We start from the raw sequence: 14,550 nt of genomic DNA, 5'->3' as shown, positions 1-14,550 counted from the left end.
AACACTGAGGTGTCTCATAAGAGTTAGAACATCCCAGAAATGCTTCTCTGGCTTCCTTTGGCACTGAAGCCATGTTTTTCTTCCAAAGTAATCTAAAACATTATTTACAAGTGTGTTGTACTACAGCCCCCTTAAGTCTTTGGACTTGAATCCTGTCTTGTTAGCGGGAAATAATGTTTCCTAGAAACTGAAATAAGGTCCACAAGCCCTTGGAAGCTGCCTAGGAATGCATGGGCACTGGGGATTTGTACCCTTCATGCTGTGAGCTGTGGGTAACTGATAAAATCAGACAATTGAAGGGGAAAAGAAGATCAGCCCTGAACTGGAATTCTGAGGACTCCTATGCTTGTGTTATATTTTTCAAGTTCTTCTACACATAACCAATGCAATATTAGCATTTTTAGATGCACGATGAGTTAAAAAAAAAGTTGTGTAAGGGTCCACTAAAAACCTTTCTGATTCTTCCCCACAATTTTACTCCTTTTACTCCATTTTTATTGCAGCAAGGATCCCATCAGCCCAAGCTGCAGCACGGGGTATGAAAGCGAAATCTGTCTGGCCAGCCAAGTGTCCCTGCTGTCCATGCACAGCTGCAGACAGGGCACTTTGCTGCCCCATATGCCAAGGAGCACAGCCACCTGTGGCATGTTTTGACGTTAAAAATGCCAAGCACCTGCGGCAGGTTTTGGCATCTGTCTCTTCAGCATGAATTGAGGCAGCTTGGACTGTGTGAGGCTGGCTCAGACCAGGCAAGGTACCAAAAGTTTTGCCTTTCTGTTCCAGACATTCACCTCTGCTGGTGTGTGGAAAACCCTGCGAGGCTCCAGGTGATGTGGAACTTGTATTTGCCTTCTGCACAGTGCTTCTGGAATTTTAGGACGTTTAAAATCATTGTATCCCTCTGCCACTGCACCAGGAGGAGTGATGAGGGTGCCTGAAACACTCGTGTCGCTGCAGGGACAAGGATGCAGGAGGACCACACTCAGAAGCCAGGATGAGAGTGCCCACAAGGAAGGTGAGTGACTGCAATACCGTGCCATGTTGCCCAAGAAAAGTCACAATTCTTTCATGGTGCTTGGAGGAGATTCTTGAATGTGGCAGGAGCCTGGGAAAAAATGGGAAAGGGGAGTTTCTGCAGGGTCTGATGGGTAACAGCTCCTGTGCTCCTGCTGAGCCACAGTCCTGGCTTCTCCTGTTGAATTCTGGAACCAGCCCCTACCCCCTTGAACTCAGGTGTGTTACAGCCTTGTCAGCAGCCCTGGTGGTGCTCTTTGTCAGGGATCTGAATGGGGTTTTCCTTATTTTTTATTTTTGTTGTTGTTGTTGTTGTTTTTGTGCATCACAAGGCTGCTTAAACAAATTACTTTTGAGGATTAAAATCTTTCTTACAAGAATTGCTTCACTGTAGTGTATCTTAGACAACTCATTTAAGAAGCCATAGTAATTTCTTATTTGTAAGAAGCAGTGTGTCCTCTCTTTGTTAGCTGTGCTATTTATTAGCTTGAGTTTCATACAGAGTCCCTTCCTTCAGCCTAGGGTTTTCTGGAGAAAAGGGCAATATTGATAATAGTGTTTTGCAGATAGGTTTTGTCAGTTTGTGGGATCTTTGAGGTTGCCCAGGCAGCCACTGGTGGGTTGTACTGGGCTGGATTCAGCTATGCAATACTGTAATTCCAAATATTGTGAGGTTTGGGGTTTTTTTAGTGTATATGGCCATAAAATAGAGACTTTCCCATAAAGTAGATTAAGGAAGGTCTTTGATGCTTTCATTCAAAGCAAGCTCTTCCAGAATGTGATCATTAACAAGATGGTGGTATCACATTTTCATGACAAGGGTCTGACTGAGCAGATCATTAGAGAGGAAAGGATCAAAGCCACTTCCACACGTTAAATTTTGGGTGGATGTGAGTGTGTCACTGGCAAAAAAGCTTGAGTAGCAACCTTCACAGGAGGGGAAGCTCAATCCTCCTGCCTTTCTCTTCTTTGCAATTTCCTTCCAGTGAGTCAAAAACAGGAATTTTAAAGGCCTTAATCCAACTGCAAGAGCTTAACTACAATAAGAGCCTTAGACATCAGAAAAGTTGTTGGCTCTCCTTCATTACTAGTGGACAAGACCCAAATACCACGTTAAATCATAAAGTTTTATTTCTTCTGTCTTTCCAGTAATCTCCTTGGTCTGAAATTGTTGTTTGTTTGGGTTTTTTTTGTTTGTTTGTTTGTTTTTTAGTAAGGGCTTCTTATATAACAAAAAACTGAATAAATTTACTTAGCACAGAACAAAAATCTCTAGCCAGTGCAGTAAACCAGGAACTTTTACTTTCTAAATTTTACTAAATTAGTTTTCTAATTAATTTAATTCTGATTTATTAATTTACCTCAAATGTTTAAATTTTAGCAAATTGGAAAGCTAATTTATCATGTAAGCCTACAGTCTTTCTCTGCCCTGTATCTACTGGTAGGACATTCAGTGCTTTCTTCCAGGGGTATGGAATATGTAACCTAGAGCCCAGTGGCCCAGAGAACTGTTAGATCCTGATCTCAGGGTCTTCTGCAGGCAAGAAAGGCCCTTCTACTGCTTGATGAAGTCTGGTGAATGTGTTAGATTGCTGTTAATTGTGTTCATCTCTAAGTGGGGACCAGCTCCTTGTGTATCTCCGGCAAAGCAAGAGCTGCACCGAAGTTGCATTGTACAACAGCGTTGTAAGACGTGTGGCCAAAGTGCTTCTCAAACTTTTTACAGATACTCCAGCACATTTGGAACATTTGACAGAAAAGAATAGGCAAGGGCAACAATGATTGATCCATGTTTTTAAGAAAAAAATTGGAGCCATATTTCCACCGGGGTCTTCAGGGGGACATTGATATATATATCGTGAAAGAGCTGACGAGCGCCAGCCTTTTGCATCACTAAAATTGTAGCCTGCTGCGAGAATTTACAGCTGGGAGGGAAGATTCATAGCCCCTCTCTTTATTTATTGGAAAAATCTCTCGCAGCTGAGTAAAGACATAAATATAAAATTAAATCACAAAAAAACTACTTTGAAGTAGCGCTAAGGTTACTTCTTGAACCTACAGGGCCAAGACAACATAAAACTAATGCTGAAACACAATTGAGATGAACATTATTTACTCATTCATTATGACAAACACCACTTTAGATCTAATATGTAAAATCACAGATTATTTGAGGGTATTCTTGTATGCAGTGCTTAACAGGAGGACTCAAGGACAGCACGTTAGATAAAGGTACATCCATGAATTTCTGTCCTTATGATTTATAGCTTTCATGTCACTGTAAAATTATTTTTATAGTTCATTTTACCAAGAGAGCTTTATATGCTTTTGAAAAATAGCTCCATAAACAACAACAGTCTTTGATCTAAGTTCTTTGAGTGCATAGATATGGGTGTGAATGCCTGGATTAGGTTAATATTATTCGTCCTTTTTAGGTCACTGCAGATATTTTAAGTGGCCTCAGCTCCATGGGCCGAGGAGCATTGAAGCCAGAGCAGGTTCCTCCCTTAAGCAGTCAGGAGAAAGGAGGCAAAAGACAACCCACCCCCAAGAACAATTAGTGTTAGTGTGTTATTTTGGGTAACAACAATCCAGAGTCTCTACATAGTGAGTTTTCATCTCTACATCTTCCAGCTCTTTATCTCAATTTTGCAGGTTGCAAAACTGATTAATTACACTAGCAACATCAGTATAATTAGTGCTGATTATTCTCTGAGCTTTTGCTTTTTTAATCATCTGTTTAATTTGAACTAAATCCCTATTTATCAAATAGTGTAGGTTTTAGCGTTGGAAGACAGTGGATTTCGCTTAAGTCTTTCCACCTTGAACTCAGGCATTGTTATGAAAGCTTTGGGAATACTTCTGTGGGATTATACCGATTATAACTAGATCAGGATTTGGCATTTTTTAAGTACCTGGTCATTTCTCAAATGTTTTGATGGTATAGCTAGCAGTTTGTTTAAAAATCTAGGAAAAAGAGATGAAGAATAACATCCAGGAGACTCTCATAAATTCCCTACCCCATTACTCTGGAACAGAATCTATGTTAAATGATGAGGGAGAATAGTTTGTTGGCCAACCCAGAGAAGTTTGAATTGTCTTTAATCAAGGGTTGTCAGGATAAAAGAAAATACGTGGAAGCAACATGTGGCTGTTTTACAAAGCATAAATGAAAGAAAATCTGAAGAAATAAGGACTGTACAACACATGTACATGATGTGCTCTTTGCATTATCAAAGCCAGGTTATGCTGACATATTGTACTGTGACAGGAGAAAAGAAAAGATAACTAAAACTTACAGTGGGGGTGGAATGACTTAAGAGAGGGAAGCAATACTGGCTTCACCTCAAATATTTCAGTAGGTCTGGAGCTGATAGTTCTCCTCCTTCATGAACACCTCTCTGTTGGGACTTCTCTCTCCTTCCCTGCCCCCCCTAAACCACTGTAAAAATAGTTACTAATGATGATGAATAGGTTTTTTTCTATTTTCAGTTCCCTCTATATGAAAATCTTTCTCTTTTATCATTCTCTAACTACTTGAAAAGTCAGTGTAATTCTCTGTAATTCACAAGCTCGGGGCATTTTGCCCTTTAGGTTTTTTTCTTCATCATTTTAGTAGCTGCAGCACCTCTTCTCAAAGTGAAAAGAAGCATAAGGGAAAAAAGTCACCTCTTGGTCCTGTCCTAAACCCCTGCTTAGGTAAGAGACTTGCTGCACATCTTCTGTAATGGTTTGTCATAGTTAATTGGAACAGGAAATATTGGGGCTGTGCCAGGAATATTTCTGTTTGGTGAAGTTATTCCCATGATTCTACTACTAAAGATGTGCTTAATCTTCCCTCTGTTTAAAAAAGGAATAATTTCTTACATAGTGACTCATTTCCTTGTTTTAGCATTACCATATGCTGTTTATTGCTTATTTAAATTACATTAATGTGAAACACTGAAGTTTGGGTTCAGTGACCTTGCTGAGTGGGGGGTGGTGCATCAATGGTAATATGTGATGTTTAACTGCACTCACTGCAGATTTAGCATGTATTGATTTTTATTAGAGGAGAAATACTTGCCTGGTGAACAAGTTTATGGTGAGAAGGAAGTGCTTATTTTCCAGTCATGATCTTGTGCTCTTTTCTTTCTAATTTTCCATGACTCTAAAACTTTGCTCTGGCTTTGGTGAAAGTGCAGACTCAAAACCCAAGCGGCTTCTCCTGTGATTCTTTCCCGTTGCAGCCCCAGTTCTGAAGTTCAAGTTCAGTTTTCAGACTAATGATCTCTCATCAGGTCACTGCAGAGAAAACAGAAAACAATGAGAGAGGAAAATAAACAGGAGATGTAGCTGTTGTTTTTTTTTTTTTTTTCTCTCTTGACCTTCCACATCTAAGATGTTGGTGTATTTTACAGGACAAGCTGCAGGAGGCACCTAAAATGACATCATATATTCTATTAGCCTTTAATGTAATTTTTCTAATATTTCTAACCTTTCCAATTGCAGTAAATCTACCTGGGTTTTGTTGCGGTTTTGAGGTTTTTTGTGTTTTGTTTTTTTTTTTTATTAAATTGTACATTCAACCATATTAACCTCTTGGGTTCTATTTGTTCTTCCTACAAATGCCCTTTCATAGTTGCCTATTTTTACTTATTCCCCTGGCTGGTGGCTCATGAAACACAGGCAATGCCCTCTGTAGGGAGTCTTAAAATGCAAATATACTGGTCTTTAACGGAGTGTACTTCAGTATCAGCTGTGAAGTGGAAGCACAGGAGGAAGAAAAAACAGCGATATTAATCTATCAGCCTAGGAAAGGCAAAAATAAGAAAAGTATTGATTTTTTAAACATCATTAGGATCAGCAATGCATCACTTCCTTGTGAGAAATGGCCCATCCTCCTCCTTTCCAGTGCTGTTGCTTTTGTAATGAGTTTTTATTAGGTAACCTATTTTCTGTAAATTATAGCCCAGACTTCTCAACAGACATCAAACCATCTTCTCAGTAAGAATACTTGTTACATTATTTATTTCTGCTTGGGAAAAATGCACTTCCCAATAAAGTAAGAGCTGTGAGGGAAGTCATGTGCAAAATAGAATTATAGGCATAAAAACGTTAATTGCAATCCTTGGTTAGGTTTTCTTCCTTGTCATACGAAGAATTTAACTTAAACCTATTCTTAAATTTTTCCCATTTGAGACTTAGAGCCAAAGTCCACTGGTGAGGTAGGAAAGCCATTTTACTGGGTTTAATTCTATCTCTGAAGATTTAATTGGAAGGGTATTTTTTTTTCTGTTTGTATTGTCGTCAAAAAAATCTCATCAGTTCATATTAAATACAGATATGTTTTAAGAGAATAACCCCTTTTAGTTAAATGCCTCAAACTGTAAAGAATAAAGATTTGTTTAACTGGTCTGTGTTACACAGTAAGGAGACCTTATGCCCTTTTCCTGCCTAAAATAACTTGGACATTGGTGTTTACATTTAATATATTTGGCTATTTTTATATTTGGTAAAAAAATATGGTCAAATATTTGACTAAACCTCCATTTTCTAGTCCTTTTGGATAGAGCAGCATGAACTATTCTGCTCAAAATATTAACGTTAACAATGTCCAAGGAAAGGACAACTTCTGAAAGAAGGACATCAGATGGATTTATTTTCAGCCTAGAGCTTTGAAACCATTTTTACTGCTCTCCAAATAATTCTGACATTATGTGTAAAAAGAACCACAAAGCATGCCGTGTTTTATCAAAGGTGTGGGATCTTTTTATTATATTTATGCACTGTTTAATGAGAGAGCACTGAAATAGGATCAGTCCCATTAATTTTTAAAGCTGTATTCCATACACTGTCAGGTTTTGAAGAGAAGTGAAAAAAGTTTGTAGCTCATCTCTCCCCCCTACAGCAGATCCCTTCTTAAGGTTAGTTCTGGTAAATGACAAAACGTTTGGGGTCTTTTAGGGATCTGTTTAAATTGACTATTCTATTCACACTGATTACAAGGACTATTTCGAATGGCACGTAAACCTATCATCTTCTCTCAATGACTTACAACTTGGTATTTAATAATTTTAGTTGTTTTTATTATCTGTGCAAAGAGAATCATACAAATGATGAGTTCAGCTTTGCTATGGCATCACAATCTCCTTCCCTCCAGCTACTGAAAATCTGTTTATTCTTTAGCAGAGTCGAGAAACCAAAACACTGAATAACAGGCACAGTTTTCTTTCTACCTCTGCCCTGGGCTCAGATCTTTTGCACTGTTTTAATGTTTGATGGCGGTTTAATGTTTTATGGTGTTGAAACAATTTCTTTATCTGATGGGATTCCTGCAGGATATCCTGAAGGATAATAATTAGGCGGGATATTTCAATCCCAGTACTGGAAGGCTAAAGAAGAAGAGAAAAGGATGCAATTACTGACTGAGTGTGTACAACCTGGGCAAGGTTTGTTGATGATTCCAGTAGCGTGGTAGGATTCAAGGGCCCATAGAGGCAAAAAGTGAAGCATGCCACTTAACCCTTATTCCAGGTTTCTATAGGATCTTGGCACAGCTTTAATGTTTTTATTGGACCGAGACCATAACTGTGACCTAGGGAACTGCTGCTGCTGCTGAATGGTCATGTCAGCCAGAGGGCATCAACAAGGGACATGGAAAAGATACAGTGTCCTTGGAGTACATGAGCTAAGATAGCACAAATTTATTAAATGAAGGACCTATAATATTTTGTGTAACAAACACAGTTTTGTGCAATTAGAATGTCCCAGCTTGCTGACCCAAAAATTCTCAATACGAGAGAAATTGTTGGGTTTGTATATTTGGGCCCTACTCCTGCGACCTCTTGTATCAGACATAGGAACAGTCATGCAATCAAATTTTTTAGTCCTGTCCTTTTCTCTCCTTTTTCTTGTCTTTTCCTGTCCTTCCTGGAGTAACTGTCACTTTAAAAGATGTCTCTGTGGATTCGATCCTAAGGATCATTCATGCCTGAGAGCCAGAGAGGGAAGGATTCAAGACTTGAATGAAGTCATGAGTAAACAACTGTGCAGGAGAACAGTCTGTCATGATTTTAAAAGAAAACAGATTTTAAAATTTTAAAAGGATTGTTGAACATGAACTTTACAGAATGGGCATGGAGGATCAGATTAAGGGGAAGTAATCTCCAGCTACAAAGGGCAGTGCAGCCCAAAGGGTGACCCCTGCCCGTGGCTGAGGGAGGGGTCAGACAAGAGCCTGGTAGCAAGTAAAGTGGGGAGAATGTGATGTCAGGAGATTAGAAAGGTCACAATAATACATAAATTCAATTCATGGCTGTTTATGCTGAACGTACCATGACCAGGGATATTCACGTTATGGATTTGTGTGCAGCCCTTGGGAGAAGTGGAGATTCACCAGATTGTTCTGCCTCACCAGGCAGCTGGTCCTCACTCAGCTTTCCAGGATGGCTCCAAGTTCATGTCTAAGGGCTGGAGTATTATCCACTGCAGCCTGATAGGAGAGGAATAGCAAAAAAAATCACACCCTTTACCTCCTTGTGGTCAGTGTCCATTGAATCCCCTAAAAAACAAGGCCTTGTCCACACAGGCTCTACTGCCAGTGCTGCCACTGGGAATTTTCCTGCAATATGTCACACTTCTTCACTTCAAAGTAAACATAATGCAGTGCATCTGCTTTACTGCTCTGTAGTTTTGGCTTGCACCTCATATTTTTCTATCCCTTCCTACCATGGTAAAAAAGGTATGGATATGCAGAGAAAACGACATGTCCTCTTTTAAATACGAGTTGTTAAAACTAGAAACTATAAATAATCATGGATGCTTCTGCTTCACAGCCATTTGTAACATCTATTTTCAGCGTGTTCCTTATTACATTTAGAAATTTTCTGGGTTTGTGTCTTTCTTTACCCCCCCTCTCTATTTTGTATGCCACAGAGCAACAAACACTCCCTCTCTCGCTTGCCATTTATCTTTTTCTCTTTCTTTTTCTTATGGGATAGAAGAGAAAATGGAGAAAAGAAATATGAAAAGCATAACATCCTTTGAACGTCGTGCATTCCATTAAACCCACTAGAACAAAACCAGGGAAAGAAATGTGAAAAATTGTCAGTTCTGAGCTATCACACAGTCTTCCTTTTTGAATTAAAAGACATACATAGACCTACTATCTCTTCTTTTAGCAAAGCTGAATCTTAACAGGATGTGTTTGGAACCATTAAGTTTCAGGGAAATCTCCAGATTTCAAAGCCCTCATCTTTCAGGGCTTTGTGCCCGAACCCGATACACAGTTTGCTCTTATTTTTGCAAAGCTGCTACAGAAATTTTAAATTATAAGCTCAGTGATTTGGATCCTGATCTTTTTTATTCAAACAGCATCAATTGCTTCAAGCCTCTGAACCTGACAGAACAACGGAGTCATTTATTTCTAACCACAGATAGGGAAAAGCTGGTTTTTAACATTTCTATTTTCTTGTCCATAAGGCATGTAAAATCAACACATCTGTAGGAATGCAAATAACTTACATGTGAGGACAAGCTGAAATTTAACTTTCTCAAGCAGATTATATTTATTCATCAGCATTCACATATTGTCTTATCAACACATGTAGGCACTTCTATTTTTGAAACGCTTCCTTTATCATTTGTTGAATATTTGAGGCTGAAGTGTTTTTTCTCAAAAAACTGTTTCTTAGATTGACAGATTCTTATGATAACAAAAAAAAAATCAACAAAAAACCCTCACCCACTTTTCTGTGCCTGCTGTGCAAGGAGCCACATGTCTGAAAACAGGCCTAGAACCAGCAGAGGGCTATATTTCAAATATTCAATAGTATATACAGGTCATTAGATATTGAAGTTGCATATAAAATATATTGGGAATTAATATTGAAACCTTCTTGTTTAGAAAAAATTATATAGTCATTCAACTTACACATTTGGTTCCCTGTTGGTTTTATAATTAACTGGTTTGTTCCTGGGAATAATTCCCTCTCCTTTTTTTTTTTTCACAAGTTCGTATATCTTCTTTAATCAGCCAAAGCACACATTTGTCTTACAGACAAATGCATTATATGCTACATATTTCATCACTGAGTGGCTGCCAGAAATGGATTTCCATATCTAGTATTCATGAATCAGCAGAACACCACTATAAATCTTCACTCCATATAAAGCTGTTTTTAATAGAGGTGTATCCTCATTCTGATATTCTATAATCAGCTTTGTCAGAGACACTGTGGGTCCTTTTTCTTTAAAATATTGACTTGCTAAAAATTTCAACCACTATTTATAAGCTAGAGAGAGAGAGAATCCACACCTTCTATCTAAAATCATTAAAAGATTGATGAGCATTCATACTCGGAAAATTCTGGCAGAAGAATAATTTCTTTGCAGCGACCTGTGTAATTAAGGAGAGAGAATGAATATTGGTAAAAACATTATTCCTTACCCTCCTTTTCCACTCACCAGAGATGGATCACATCTTCCAAAACTGTGTTTCCCTCTCCTGTAATGGCATAGACAGGTGTATGGGGAATAGAGAAAACCCCTCCAGATCTTGTCCCCACTCACTGAGAGAAAAGGTGACAAACCCCTGTAAGACTGAAAAGGAATGTCTAAGCTCGGTTCTTCTACCCGTGAGGTGGGCATTATTCATAGCCAACTGAATCTGGCAAAGTTATTGTGACTGAAGAAGCACAAAGTGACCTTAAAACTCCTAAAACGTGCTTTTTTATGCAAGAAAAGCAGTTCTTGTTAGACCATGATAGAAACTACAGGTTTCTGTAATTCATTGTTGCACACACAAGCAATGGCCATCCCCTTCAGCAAAACAGCTAAACCAGTTTAAGTGCTCATTAAAACAAGCCTTATTGTTGTTTTCAGCAAAAGATTATGGTATCTGCACAAAAGTAGACATGCCTTTAGGTTTCTTCTTTAAGTACAGTTACTGGCATATGGAATAATAAAAGAAACATTCAATGGCTCAGGGCAAGACCGGCCTCCAAAATAGACTTTAAATGACAAACAAATTGGAGCAGGCACTTATATCCACATGAGCCAAATGGTACTTACCTTTGACAGTAAATGCACAAAATTACAGCTGGCTGAGAAAATCCCTCTAGGCTGGAAAGAACTGGCAGGTGGAATAGTACTCACAGGAGTTCCATGGTCTGGTCTTACTTGTCCTTTGACATCTGCTTGTGCCCACTGCAGGAGAGAATATTGGGATCTCTGATCAGGTGCTGAGAGTTGTGTATTTTTAGCTTATATCCAAGGAATCACATCACCTGTTACCTTCTGCCATTCTTCTCTTTGATTCACTTCAGTGGCTATTCTGGAATAACTGTAATGACAATTCTGGGTTAAATCAAGTAGAAATGCTATAAGTGTCTGCATTTGCCATGCTCATTTTACCCCAGCATCCTCAACTTTCTGTGGCTCTTCTCCAAGCAGGCCCCACACTTGCCTAGCTCTGTTTAGTCTGGGAAAGGTATAAGAAAAATAGCTGGAGGTCATCTGGCTGCTCTCCATGCATAACTAATGGTTTATCAGAACAGATGTGAGTTGCAAAGAAAGTCAGTGTCTGAATTTCCAAAAGGGTTGATGGAAATCTGTCTGGAAACTGCCAGGGCTGAGTGAAATATCTCCAGTGAACCTTTGCTAACTTCACTGAGAACTGGAGAAAGCACCAGGTGGATATATAATATAGATATGTATTATTTCAGTGACATTTGTCTATTCAGTAATGAATTTGCTATATGCTGCAAAAAGAAAAACACCGTGCTGATGGGAACCAAACCAGTGGAGCCTTCCAGTCTTTTCAGCTACTAAGGAAAGGATAAACATAATTTTCATGGGTGGGATAGGCAGTGGTGACACTTAATTTTCTTTAGTAAGCCTGAAGAGAAGTCTGAAGATTTTAAACCTTCTGACTAATACAAACTGTACAATTTCTTTGGAGCTTCATGAAAGGCTTACACTAATGGTAGATGTTGGGTTTGGTGGTGACTAGACACTGTGGCGATAGGTCCTCCAGAAGTGCTGAGAGATAGATAAAGTTGGGATAAACTGATGTATTTCATATTACGAGCAGCTGGATGAGCCCTGAACACCATACCCAAGTGATTAATTTCTGAATGGTGGTGAAAAGAGAGGGGGGTGCCCAAATAAATCAATGGTGATTTTAATAAACTGGGAGCTTCTAGGTACTAAATCTGTCTGCATCTTGATCTGAATTGCAATTACCTGTCAAAAATTCATCCATCATTGCAAGTTCCGGACAAACTTTCTGGCAGCAGATGTTTCAGGCAAGCTATTTCATGAGGGAAATATATTGTTGGGTGTACAGCATTCCCAGGAACAAAGAGCAAAGTAGAAAACATTTCACCAGTAACAGCAATAACTTCTCTGTCATACCTAAGCCTGGTTTATTGGGGAAAATAATTTGTAAATGTGAATTTCCAGCATAAATCAGTCCGTGAAACCCGACTCGTAATTCAGCCGATCTCCAATAGATGTAGTAATTCAATATTTGTGTACTTGTGAAAGCAATGGTATTTCTAATAACTTTAAATTCAGCATTATTAAGTCCTGTCTCTCAGGCTAGAACACTGGTGACTGCTTTGCCAAAAGAAATAAATGGTGTGCCTCCAGCAGCCAGGCTATGGGAAGAGCAGCTCTTGTGATGATTGAGATAATAAATACGAAATAATGAAAAAAACCCACACCAAACAACCAAAAATCCAAAACTCAGAAGAAATTGGGGAGAAAAAAAAAATATTTGCCTGCCACTTAATATGGGTTCATTGACTTCCTGTCATAAGAGAAAGGGCTGAAAGTGGACTGTATGAAGGATTTAGATTCAGAATACCTAAACTCCAGTTTTTCATTGACACCTGTTCCCCCGTTTGATACACGGCTGGTCCCTCCTGTGGCAAGAAGGCAACGTAATGAACATTTCTTTGCAGCCATCAGTGAAATTGTCATATAACACCTCTATTTCTCATCTGAAAATGTACCTTGAAAATGACCTCTGAAGACAGGCTGGACATATGATTAGAAGATTGCTATCCCAGCCAAATATGGCCCCAAAAGCTGTTCTACCGCCATCTCTATCAAACCCCTCCCTTCTGTTTGCCAATTATAATGGCAGAATCTATCACTCTTCTCAATTTTCACTGGATCAGGAATTTACTTTGCACATTTTCTTCCCCTCTGTAGTGCTTTCAAATCATGTTTCATTAAAAGCTGTTTCTGGCATAATTGGGAGCAGTTCCCTCATAAAATAACTGCTGACAGATGGATCCATTTATATCTTATACATGATGTGCTGGGCTTCTTATCCTGTCACCTGTGGCTGGTGTTGGAGGATCCACCTTTTGTATTAGTGGCTTAGTTTGGTACACTGTGCCAGATGTGTTCATTTGAGCTCTGCTTTCTCACCCCTGGCAAACTGAGGGAGGAAAACATCTGGGTTTGTCTTTTACCCCTGCAAAATGTCATTTTTCAGAACTTCCCAAAGCCAACGAATGTGTGTGTCCTCGAGGCCTCTTCCACACCACACTGAAAGCGGCACAGAGACTCCTCTTGGCCAACATGGGGTAACATTTCCTGTAGCAAGGTGCAATTCAGAGAATATTTATATATTCCATGTCCACTATTCTCCTTTGTTTCCCTGTTATTTATTTCCCTCTATTATTTAGCTTGGAAGGACTGAGGGGTACTTTGTGCAAATCACTTCTCAGGCCTGTGACGAGAGACTGTGTCCAATCCAAGGGGTTTTACTGCCTTAGCACTGGCTCCCCTGCCCGTTCCTGTGTTCCCATCTGTCCAGTCCCCTGTGCCAACGACACAGAGGAGAAGCAGAGGACAGGGAATTAATGCTCAGCTGCATCTCACAGGTACTCAGTGGGTGCCTGAAAGCTGCTCTGTGCACTAACCAGAGAAGAAAGTCCATCTCCGGGTGAGAGGTAATAAGTAGGGAGCGAATTATAAAGAATCTTGAAAGGGAGGATAAATAACTTTTATCTAACACAGCAGAGAAGCTGGAGCGGGCAAGGGGAAAAGTAAAGAGGTGAATGGCATGGAAAATGATCCTGGCAGGAAGCGTCATAATGAGCAGAGGGAAAGATCATTTATATCAAGGCCTGGGCACAGCAGGAACTGCAAGGGGAGGGTGTGAACCCAAACCAGACCCTCTCCTCTCTTTACATTTATGAAAGACCGTATTTTAGGAATATCAAGAGGAAAATTAACTTTCAGCCTTAGAAGTGGCTGGAGGAGCAAGTGCTTCAGGCTGGAGATGGTCTGGGATGAACATAATCTTGTGCTAAGGCTAAGGGTGCAATCCTGTCCTATTTAGCTGTCAGTTGGACCTGTGTTTCTCCAGGATGTTTGATGAAGCCTTGGGAGACAAAACAGTGGATTCAGTTCTTTGGAAATTGCTTACCCTGGAGAGGGAAGGGTACCAGCACCAGTCAAACAATGTCCAGCTTCTTCACTAGAAGCAAATTGTTTGAAGCTGGAATCTTTCCTGACTGGTGTTTTTCACTTCAT

At 39.5% G+C, this 14,550-nt stretch overlaps 1 long non-coding RNA gene across 1 annotated transcript; it reads right to left on the bottom strand.

Moving 5' to 3' along the window:
* Positions 1-4,946: 4,946 nt before the first annotated feature.
* LOC114064474 lies at positions 4,947-13,463 on the bottom strand. Its single transcript, XR_003572763.1, has 3 exons — positions 11,068-13,463; positions 10,462-10,501; positions 4,947-5,298 (listed from the first exon to the last, which is right to left on the bottom strand). It is a non-coding gene; the product is annotated as an uncharacterized LOC114064474 (long non-coding RNA).
* Positions 13,464-14,550: the final 1,087 nt, after the last annotated feature.

This window comes from Empidonax traillii, unplaced genomic scaffold (assembly GCF_003031625.1).
Source record: "Empidonax traillii isolate 1590-97213 ecotype Southwest subspecies unplaced genomic scaffold, ASM303162v1 scaffold548:size421700, whole genome shotgun sequence".
Lineage (NCBI taxonomy): Eukaryota > Metazoa > Chordata > Aves > Passeriformes > Tyrannidae > Empidonax > Empidonax traillii.
This window is presented reverse-complemented; position numbering and strand designations above follow the sequence as displayed.